General features: G+C 31.8%; 1 long non-coding RNA gene across 8 annotated transcripts in view; it reads right to left on the bottom strand.

Annotated features, from left to right (window-relative positions):
• Positions 1-709: 709 nt before the first annotated feature.
• LOC139517557 (uncharacterized) overlaps positions 710-9,924 on the bottom strand; it is a 109,222-nt gene continuing 100,007 nt past the window's right edge. For all 8 annotated transcript variants that reach the window (XR_011663154.1, XR_011663157.1, XR_011663158.1 and 5 more), the window contains 3 exons: positions 7,676-7,794; positions 1,805-2,007; positions 710-1,119 (listed from right to left, as the gene is read on the bottom strand). This is a non-coding gene — a long non-coding RNA (uncharacterized lncRNA). The remainder of the gene's footprint in view (positions 1,120-1,804; positions 2,008-7,675; positions 7,795-9,924) is intronic.

Raw genomic sequence — 9,924 nt, 5'->3', positions numbered from 1 at the left:
ATTACAGTTTATTCGGTTGTATTAAGTATTCTATAACATGCTTGTTAGTCCATGCCTAAAGTGCATATATAGTACTACAAACAAATGAAACCTGGAACTTTGTACGCCTTACATCTAAACGAAACGCATGTTGGAAGTTCTGCACATCTTCCTTGTTCGGGAAGTAAATCATTTTTTTATTTGGTATGCCTAAAAACACTATTCAGCGTCTGTTATTTGTGTTTTTTTTAACGACAAATTTTTGCATTATAATTTTTTTAACCCTTTCCTTGTGTGGATACTGCAGTTTACGATAACAAAAATGTCTTTGACAGACTTTGGTGACTGCAAGAAATGTGTAAAGCATCAAAATGTTCATAAATTTGAAAAGCTTAGAAATTTAGAAAAAAATAACACTTTAGATTATGAAATTATGAGGAAAAAATACTTTTAAACGCGCTCAAAAAGTCAATCAACCTTAAAAGAGCTTGAAGTAATTCAAGAAGTTCTGTGCCACTGTGCCACTCCGGACCAAGTATAAATTGCAATGTATTTATTGTAAAACATAAATTTGTGTCTGGAAAATTTCGGATATGTAATTTTCCATAAAAATTCAAATTCATCTTCCAATCGTTTTATGCTTGATAACATCACTTACAAAAATATTTTTCTGATCAAATAAATACATCTTTGCGAACCAAACTGTGGCAAAATCATTACGAAAGACACATTTAATAAGTATTTGTTATTTAATACATTTGTTTAATTTCGTTATCAATTGTTTTTTCTCGGTTTTTCTGTTACAAACAATCCAGAGTTATGAATCACGGCTAAAACAAATAATGAAAATCCCTATACACCTGCAATATAAAATGTCAACACCATCAAACGTTGACACAAATAATGTTCTGGTCACTAATTAGAAATAAATTGAAATGTTCAACTGTAAAGTGCTTCTGAGTGACCGGTTCTCTTGACCTAATTATTAACCCCTCTATGCATGACTGCTCCAGCTCCTGAGAAAAAATCATTCTGATGATCTGTTTGACCTCGGTTTCATATTAATGTACCCGGTAAATCCACAGAACAATGGCCGGACTTCATATTCTATCAGCGGTTTAACCACAATATTTTAATTGTCTGAAATGAATGGAAAGGTTGCTTAATTATAAATCTGCCTGCATCAATATTTTATATTAAAACTCAGCATTGTTATACGTATCCGTTACTACATAAATAGTTCATTTGTTTTTTTGAAAACTTTCAAACTTATTTCGTTTTACTTGTCATTTCGTAAGATTTTACTTTTCGTGTTTATATGCAACTGATTCAGGATATTACATGTCATTTTATTCGATTTATTCCTATTATTGTGTTATTCGGAATTAATATACCTTTTTTTAACAAGCATTTAATTTAATCATTTTTTGTTGTTGCATTTCTATGACTTAAGAAAAACAGTCTACTTAGAACTATTTCTAGCTACAAGCCATATTTACATCTTTTTGTCGTAAGAAAATTAAGTACATGTCCTTTGCAAATTCGTGTTTACGATAAACAAGAGACGGGCAACTTCCAGATATGCACGACCAAAATATAATATATTTACCTTATAACATATATCCTTGTAAAAACTTAACGCGAGAAATCTCTGAAACACCACTAAAATGCAGTTAATACGATCAACCAAGCCTATATTTTTTGATGACTTAACCTCTTCCTTTTCTTAATTTCTTGAAGTTGAAGAACTTATTTCTTATCAAGTTTCTCAAGGCTATCAGTTTATATAATTGTTTGTTTTTTTTATTTATTTTGATACACTTACCTGTCACTTTGATTGTCTTCTGTATTATCTTCTGCTTCTAAAAGTTAATCCAATTATCTACGACTTGTTTCATTCTTCATTATCTTCTGCTTTTAAAAGCTATTTCAGCTCGTTGTTTTACAAGTATATACTGCAGGAATACAAGACAGCATCTTCAACTCTGGTTAAGTAAGTTACGAACAAATGCATTTCGTTTACGTTATCTGTAAAGAAAATTTAAAAATTAGTGGTGAGTTTGATATTTTCCCCTTCTGTCAGTTGTTTTGCTTGTAAATTTTGTGTTCGGGTAGTCAATAGTTTGGTGTTTGGGTAGTCAATAGTTTGGTGTTTGGGTAGTCAATAGTTTGGTGTTTGGGTAGTCAACAGTTTGGTGTTTGGGTAGTCAACAGTTTGGTGTTTGGGTAGTCAACAGTTTGGTGTTTGGGTAGTCAATAGTTTGGTGTTTGGGTAGTCAATAGTTTGGTGTTTGGGTAGTCAATAGTTTGGTGTTTGGGTAGTCAACAGTTTGGTGTTTGGGTAGTCAATAGTTTGGTGTTTGGGTAGTCAACATTTTGGTGTTTGGGTAGTCAACAGTTTGGTGTTTGGGTAGTCAATAGTTTGGTGTTTGGGTAGTCAATAGTTTGGTGTTTGGGTAGTCAATAGTTTGGTGTTTGGGTAGTCAATAGTTTGGTGTTTGGGTAGTCAATAGTTTGGTGTTTGGGTAGTCAATAGTTTGGTGTGTAATACAAAGTATGTTCTCTTGTTTTCTTTTTTCGTTTAACTTTCTGTGGTTAAAAATTCCATAGAAATTACTTTTAAACTCGGGTAGCTACGATGGTATTAACAGGATTCGCCTACACCAGGAATGCTGAACAACCAAAAACCTTTAAACCAAGAGATGCATCAATACTTTAGATAAGATTAGTCCGTTGGTTTTCCTTTTTGAATGGTTTTACACTAGTCCTTTTGGGGACCCTTTAAAGCTAGATGATCGGTGTGAGCCAATGCTACGTATTTGAAGACCGTACTTTGACCTAAAATGGTTTACTTTTACAAAATATTACTAGTTATGTCAGGTTCCTGACTTGGGACAGATTCATACAGTATGTGGGGTGGTTTAACATGTGCCTTACCAGTAGTACAACAGCACAACACAAACGCAAATTTTACAAACTTACAACAAACGAAAAACGAGTTCATGATATCAAGCAACAAAAGATAACCATGCACTGAATAACAGGTTCTTGATTTGAGGCAAGTATGATATATGGTTTTTTTTAAAACTGTTTATACAAAATTTAAGGCATTTATTAGGGATACGGTATTTTCGAGAAATTATAAAGTATCTTAAAAGCAGAGGACTTCTGCAAGACTTAGTCAAGCAGGACTTAAATTTCAACTTACAGACCTAATAACTGTTTTAACCTTGAGGTCTCATAGACTTTATCAAGCTAATTGTATGAGGAAAATACGGCACCAATCAATTAAACAAAAAGCAACTTAAAAAAGTAATAATCATATTACTTTGTCAATTTCTTTGTTATACGTTAAACCAAAACAAAAGTGCAAAATTAATTCTGGGAAAATACAGAGTTGCCTTTAGTTAGATTGTTTATCTTTGCAGTGTTATGCCCTTGCCACTAGTAAAAAAATGAAACAAACATGAACCTCTTCATCAATCATTACAATAAATATTCTTTACTAGCAGTTTCAAAATTTTATACGACATCTTAGACTTCTACTAATCTCAATTATGCCAATTTTAGAAAGAAATCCCCTTCAATTCCATAAATCAGGAAGGTGATTAATAGCAAATCGTCAAACATTATGGTGCTGTATTGTCGAAACAGCAAAGGATCCCATCAATTTGTCAGTTTACCTATTAAATACAATTAGTATAATTGCATTGAAGTGTGGCTACATGGTAGACACGCTTTTATGGCAAACAGCTCGCCTTTATTGATATATTGTCCTTCCGACCGCAGCAATATACTTAAATGACAAATATGCCGCTTATATTGCTACCAGAAATTGTTTGAAACAAGATCAATTGCCATTTTTCCAGACTATACCTAACCAGAACCGTCTTGGAACTTGTGATATATTACCGGAAGTAAGCTCGGCATTGATTGTCGGGATATGACAATACCCACTTACGGCAGTCGTTAAATGATTTAAGGTCAACAAATTTGTTCAATTTGAAATACCCGATCAAATAGCATATAACACCATTACTCTTTTCATTTACCTATCTGTCGATCTGTTTTATAGGGTATTGTTACATTAATCGCTAATGCCTTTCTAGTTGCTGAATTGAATAAACAAACGTAATAGCGACATGTTTGATGAACGACTCGGGTTGATACACAAACCGTCAATATCGAGTACTTTCTTCTTTATTCTCAAATAGATATCAGATTTTCAAACCATTTATTGTTAGAAATGATGTATATCTGGAAACATAAAAGGGTAGATTCAAGAGTTCGATACCCAGTTGTTTCAGGTTTTTACCCACTGGAGATAGCGTTAATTGTAAACAAACTATCAAGGGACTATTAACTGACGACGTAACACAACAATTAAATTCTACATTAGCTGTCATAACTTTCATTGCATGATTGAATTTCAGTTATATTATTTTTCTCGTGCTTCGTTTACCTGGCATAAAGGAATGTTTAACGAGGTGCATTCTTTCATAACTTTCTATGGGACTGGCTTTGTTACATTATAGATATATATAGGTTAGAAAGAATTCCCGCATCATCTTCGAACTAAATTAAAATCACCATCAAAAATAGGCTCTCCCATATTAAAATGTACAACACTACACCTATATGTTACTTTTGATCAACATAACCAGTGGGCATCATTTACAGAAAACAAAACCTCTGCGACCTAAACATATCGTCAGTATTGTTACGTTTTACGTAACGGACAAAAATTATAATGTATACATGACATGCAAAATAAGCATTTCTATATCGGACCATTATTTTTAGTTTTTATTTTAAATACACCGTTTTTTAGATTGTTTATATTACTGAAGTCTAAAAAAAAAAAAAACACATGTCGCTCTCATGTCCTCTTTGTCTAAATGTTATATAACAGAACGGTCATTCTCGGTACTGAAAAAGCTTCCAGTTCTTCCTATGTATAGTCTTCATAAAAACCTCGAATAATTACAGACTAGTTTTCCGTTCAAAGGTTTTGTGGTAGTGAAAGCCACACACTCAGGTGAAACTGCTGTACAATGGATATTTTCATGACATGAATATAGTTATTTTCATGATATGTCCTTAAAATACCATAAAAACCAATGTTTTGCAAAATGTAATCACGCGAACATGGCTGCATGGTCAAGAAGAGGGCAACATTCATACAAAAGGTGTAACTCGCAGCAAAATTTCTTTAGTATATTTAGCTGTTTGAAGACCTTAGCATGCAATTATAGTATCACTTTTGGATCCAATAAAAAACGGAATGGTCTGGTACATCGATTTATTTGCATTTTTCGTGATGCTAATGGCACTTCTTTTCAAGTTTTTTTTAGAGATGTAGAGCCAAATTCCCCTGAATTAATTCTACAACCACGCAAGTTTAAAAAAAGTCGTTCAATATGCACTAACATTTCCAGTGTATATGTCGTTTGGGGTAGTAACAACATTATATTTCACATTTCCAAATAGATAAACGAATTACTCTCCTGCGTTTTTATTTATTTTAGTATATTTTTTTTGTGTGTATCAGGATTATCCAAACAAAAATTGTTTCGGAAGTAAAACTATCAAAGATATTCTATGAAGTCAATTTCATATAAACGTGTAGAGTTTGCAATATCGTATCTATAAGTATCTTCAGCAGCGATGTATATTGCTGGATAACATTTCAACTTTATGCAGCTAAGCACAAATAGTATGGGTGTCTTCCGCAATCTTAGATCGTAAAAAGCAGAAAACAATTGACTGGATTTTTATTTAAAAAAGGAAATTTTGAGGCAGGTGGCAATTCATTTGTAAGCGTTTCATCTTAATGAAGAAAGTTATCTGATTTCATCTTATTATAACGACCATTTTCACAAAAACTGAATATTTTTGTTGATTAAATAATAATTAAGCCTTATAAGGGGAGATGACTCACATGATTTTAAATTTCATACAGGATTGTACAGTAATTTTAATTTTAATTTTTTATTAGAGGTATTAGTACGGGGACACGTGTCTATAACTTAAAGATGCACACGCGTCTCTAAACTTTGTTAGCCATCTTTAGTTTTTTCTTATGCATTGTTTATAAACTTTGCCAAGCAATCCCTATTGTTCTTTAATATATCAGATTGCAGTATATACAATTTGATTTCAATCTAAAATACGTTTCTTGGTATTTTAAGAACAACAAAAATATCTCTGTACAGATGTCAGTCGATTTTTAGAAATCTACGACGACCTTACGTCAGAAGCTTTTACCCCAAAACTCATTAGAATCGTTTTCTTAGTGTAACCATATACCAAAATTCCAAGCAAGTAAGACTCTTTCCCTATCAACCAAAAAGCATGTCCTCTTATTAGATGTACTATTACTTTGGTCTTCACTATTCAGCACTCATAAATGTCTATTATACTAATAGCATTCGCGACCTTGACCATGGAGGTAATGACCCCAAACTATGTTGATGTTCTCTTCGTATGTAACCTATAATAATATACTAGTATTCTCTTCCAATCTCTTGTCAGGTTCCAGTGCGGTCATCGGGAATTTGTTTATAAAAAATGGTTTTCATGATTTCTCCGGAACTCCTTTTTCTGAACAACCTCGAATATGTTTATTATGTGTGACCTCGAACTCCAAAATGGTGGCCTTAAATTTATAAATGTCTTGATCATAGCATATATGTCAGACCCCCAAAAAATGGATTTTCAAAGTATGATGTCCAGTTATCTTTCAAAAACCATAATTCACATGGACTGTCCAAATTAACCCTGACACTTCGTAGAGTGTTGTATAATGATGTTTAAAGAATAATTTGTTTGCTCTATAACTACAATTTCAAAATAATAAGAAAAACGCAAAAGAATTTTTTTTTATGTATAATAAGTTATTACCAGACGAAAAACAAAATTTGTTATTTAATTCTTGCTATTATTTATATATGCAGAAATAGATTTTAATTTAACATTCGATATTCTCAATGAATTATTTAGCTGCAGATGCAAATTAAATATTTAACTGAAAACAAGATCTAGCATTTTTTTAAATATATAACATCACGCACTAATAGGGAAACACTTAATAAATTACGGTTTATTTAACTTCAATGTACGATTTTGAATTTTAAAACATTAGTGTAGAATAACAAAAGGGTGGCGAAAATTAATATTTTGTACAAATAAAGATAGGCTTTTACGGGTTTGTACTTGTGTCAGTAAAACAAAGGTGTCATTGTGGATATTCAAACCGTGAAGATTTTAACATTTTGAGCTATCTCTCATAAATTTGAAATACCCAACTGATTTAAAACAAAAGAAATACCTTCCGATTTGGGAAAGACTTGAAATGGGATATATTGTATCCTGGTCTGTCGATTTTTGTACAGATAATAATGGCGACTTAACGTGTTCCCACAAAACCATAAAATTCCACTGATATTCTAGATATTATAACTCCTACAAACATAACTTACAAAAAAATTATGTTTATTATTCATTCCGTGTTATTTTTTACACTTATTTTACATAAAAAGGAAACATATTTTGGTTAGTTTCAATTGGTGTTTTCTTTGAATTCGATTGATATAGTATTTGTATTTTTGTCTCTTGTTCCTCTTATTTCTATAAACTTTATTGTTAGTACATGCATGCAACAAATAACACAATGTTATTTAAATCTTAAACCTACTTCAAAATAAAAGCATCTTAACTGGTATCGCTTTTTAATCTCTTTACACATCTCTGATGCCCTTTTCCATTTAGGTAACTCCAGCATCTTTAGTTTCAAGGAAGCACGAAGAAGCAGACCTGTGAATTAAAAATAAAATCTTATAATTCCAACACTTGTTAAAAAAATATGTTAAAAGAGCATCCAGCTATTTATCTTTTTTATGGGATCAAATAAACACTGTATTGGTAAAAATACTAAAGAAAATGCAAGTTATGAGTTCTTACACCCATACATATGACCAAACCCATATTTATGACGTCAACTGCCATATTTCCACACAGTTATTCTATGTATCTTTGAAATTTTGTGACATCAAAGAATCCATGCCAAATTACTCTTGCCATAGTACTTTGTTCATTCATAGTAATTTGGTTAATTTTTTTTTTTTTTTGGTTTGTAGTAATTTTTACATTTTGATCAAAGTCTGTATTTTATACATAAGAATTATATTATTTCATTATTTTAAAACTTGTCTTTGACAATTAAACCGATGACAATAATTCATTCTCTAGGAAATTGACAAGAACAATTGATTCTGCAATAATTTGAGTTATCCGCCTTATTTCCCGACCAGCATCCTATTCAACCAATTAGCGTACAATTAAATCTTAATGATAGGCCCTTATTGCTACAGATTGGAGGATGAAATTGATTCCAATCTCGCCTAACACGGTAATTACGATCTAAGCATGTCAATTTCAATCATTGTTTTATCATCAATTAATTATCGGGCTTGAGGGAAGACAACTCTACAAATGAATTGATCGGTGAGGACGAAACACTTAATAAACTTGGATTATGTTCGTTGACTGGTGTTATTAATGATCAGATGTGTATCTGATAGCCTAAGCAACCAAATGGTTGGTTCAATATGAGAGAATCAGCGATAATATGTAGCAATGTTTTTGTCAATCTGAAGAGCAATTACAGTGTTTTCTCTCTGAAATTTAGATAGAGAAGAAAAAAGGCTCTAGAATATAAAAAAGTAGATGTGGTATGAATGAGACAGCTCCCCACAAGAGACCAAAATGACACAGAAATTAACAACTATAGGTCACCGTACGGCCTTCAACAAGAAAGAAGGCTTTTTCTTTAACAAATTGTGACTTGGATAGAGAGTTATCTCATTGGCACTCATATCACATCTTCTAATATCAATTTGTGTAAATTTTAGTTTTTTCACTGAGATTCTTCACAGATAAACAATTACAATGGTGTTTTTTTTAACCACAATATAGGTGTTGGTTTCGCTTTTGAAATGAAAATACCAAAAGATATGGAAAAATGATTAACATAAAAAAAAATGAGAAAAATGAAAGTGGTATTATTATCAATCGGCTTTGACACAAATTAGTGTTTTATAAAGTAAAATTACCATCTATGGCCAATCTAAAAATTGGTAAGACTTCTTCAATGATTTTATACTATTTTACCCATAGTTACTAACAAAGGAAATAAGACGGGTCATCATGATGATGTACGTTACTTTATTTAATGGCGTAACCGAAACATTTTTGACAAAATTCAGTGATTACAATTTTAACCACGGCGACATTTTGACGGCTAAACGTTGGAGGTCAGTTAAAGCAAGCAAGCGGAAAACCATTAGATACTCCTGAAACCTTTCCATGCAAGGACGTTCGGAAGGTATCAGTGACCTTCGATCTGAAATAATCCGTCTTAAACGACAGAAGAAAATATCAAGTTTCCAAAATATCTTTAAAATCAACGTTTTCTGACGTCGTGATATGTTGAAGGTAGTCATTGTTTAAATTTGTCACGATAACTTCATATCTAGGTAAAGAGAAAAAATGTTAATTAAACAATTACATGAGAAATCTCTTGACAATTCCCAGAAGATATTTTTGAATTTCTTAAAATATATATTACATCACACAAACAAGTGTGTAGATGTTTAAAAACAAAAGAACAATTTCCAGGTTGATGATTGCGAACTTTTCTTCTTCATTTTTTATTACATTTGTGATTTTTAAATGCTTTTAAAATGTGGATGACTGTTGTCTACCGCCTCGCACCTGTGATAAAACCCCATCCTGGTGATTCTAATCCGTCTTCTCTATGACTATCTGATTGATACACCTCTTATGTGATCCCTTTCTAGACACGTCATATATTTAAGTTTTATATATTCGGGAATTAAGTTTTGTTTTAAATTTTAGTTTCAAGTTTACTTGGTATTCGTCATA

Source organism: Mytilus edulis, chromosome 3 (genome assembly GCF_963676685.1).
Source record: "Mytilus edulis chromosome 3, xbMytEdul2.2, whole genome shotgun sequence".
Taxonomy (NCBI): Eukaryota; Metazoa; Mollusca; class Bivalvia; order Mytilida; family Mytilidae; genus Mytilus; species Mytilus edulis.
Note: the sequence above shows the minus strand (reverse complement) of the source record. Positions and strands in the feature narration are given on the sequence as shown.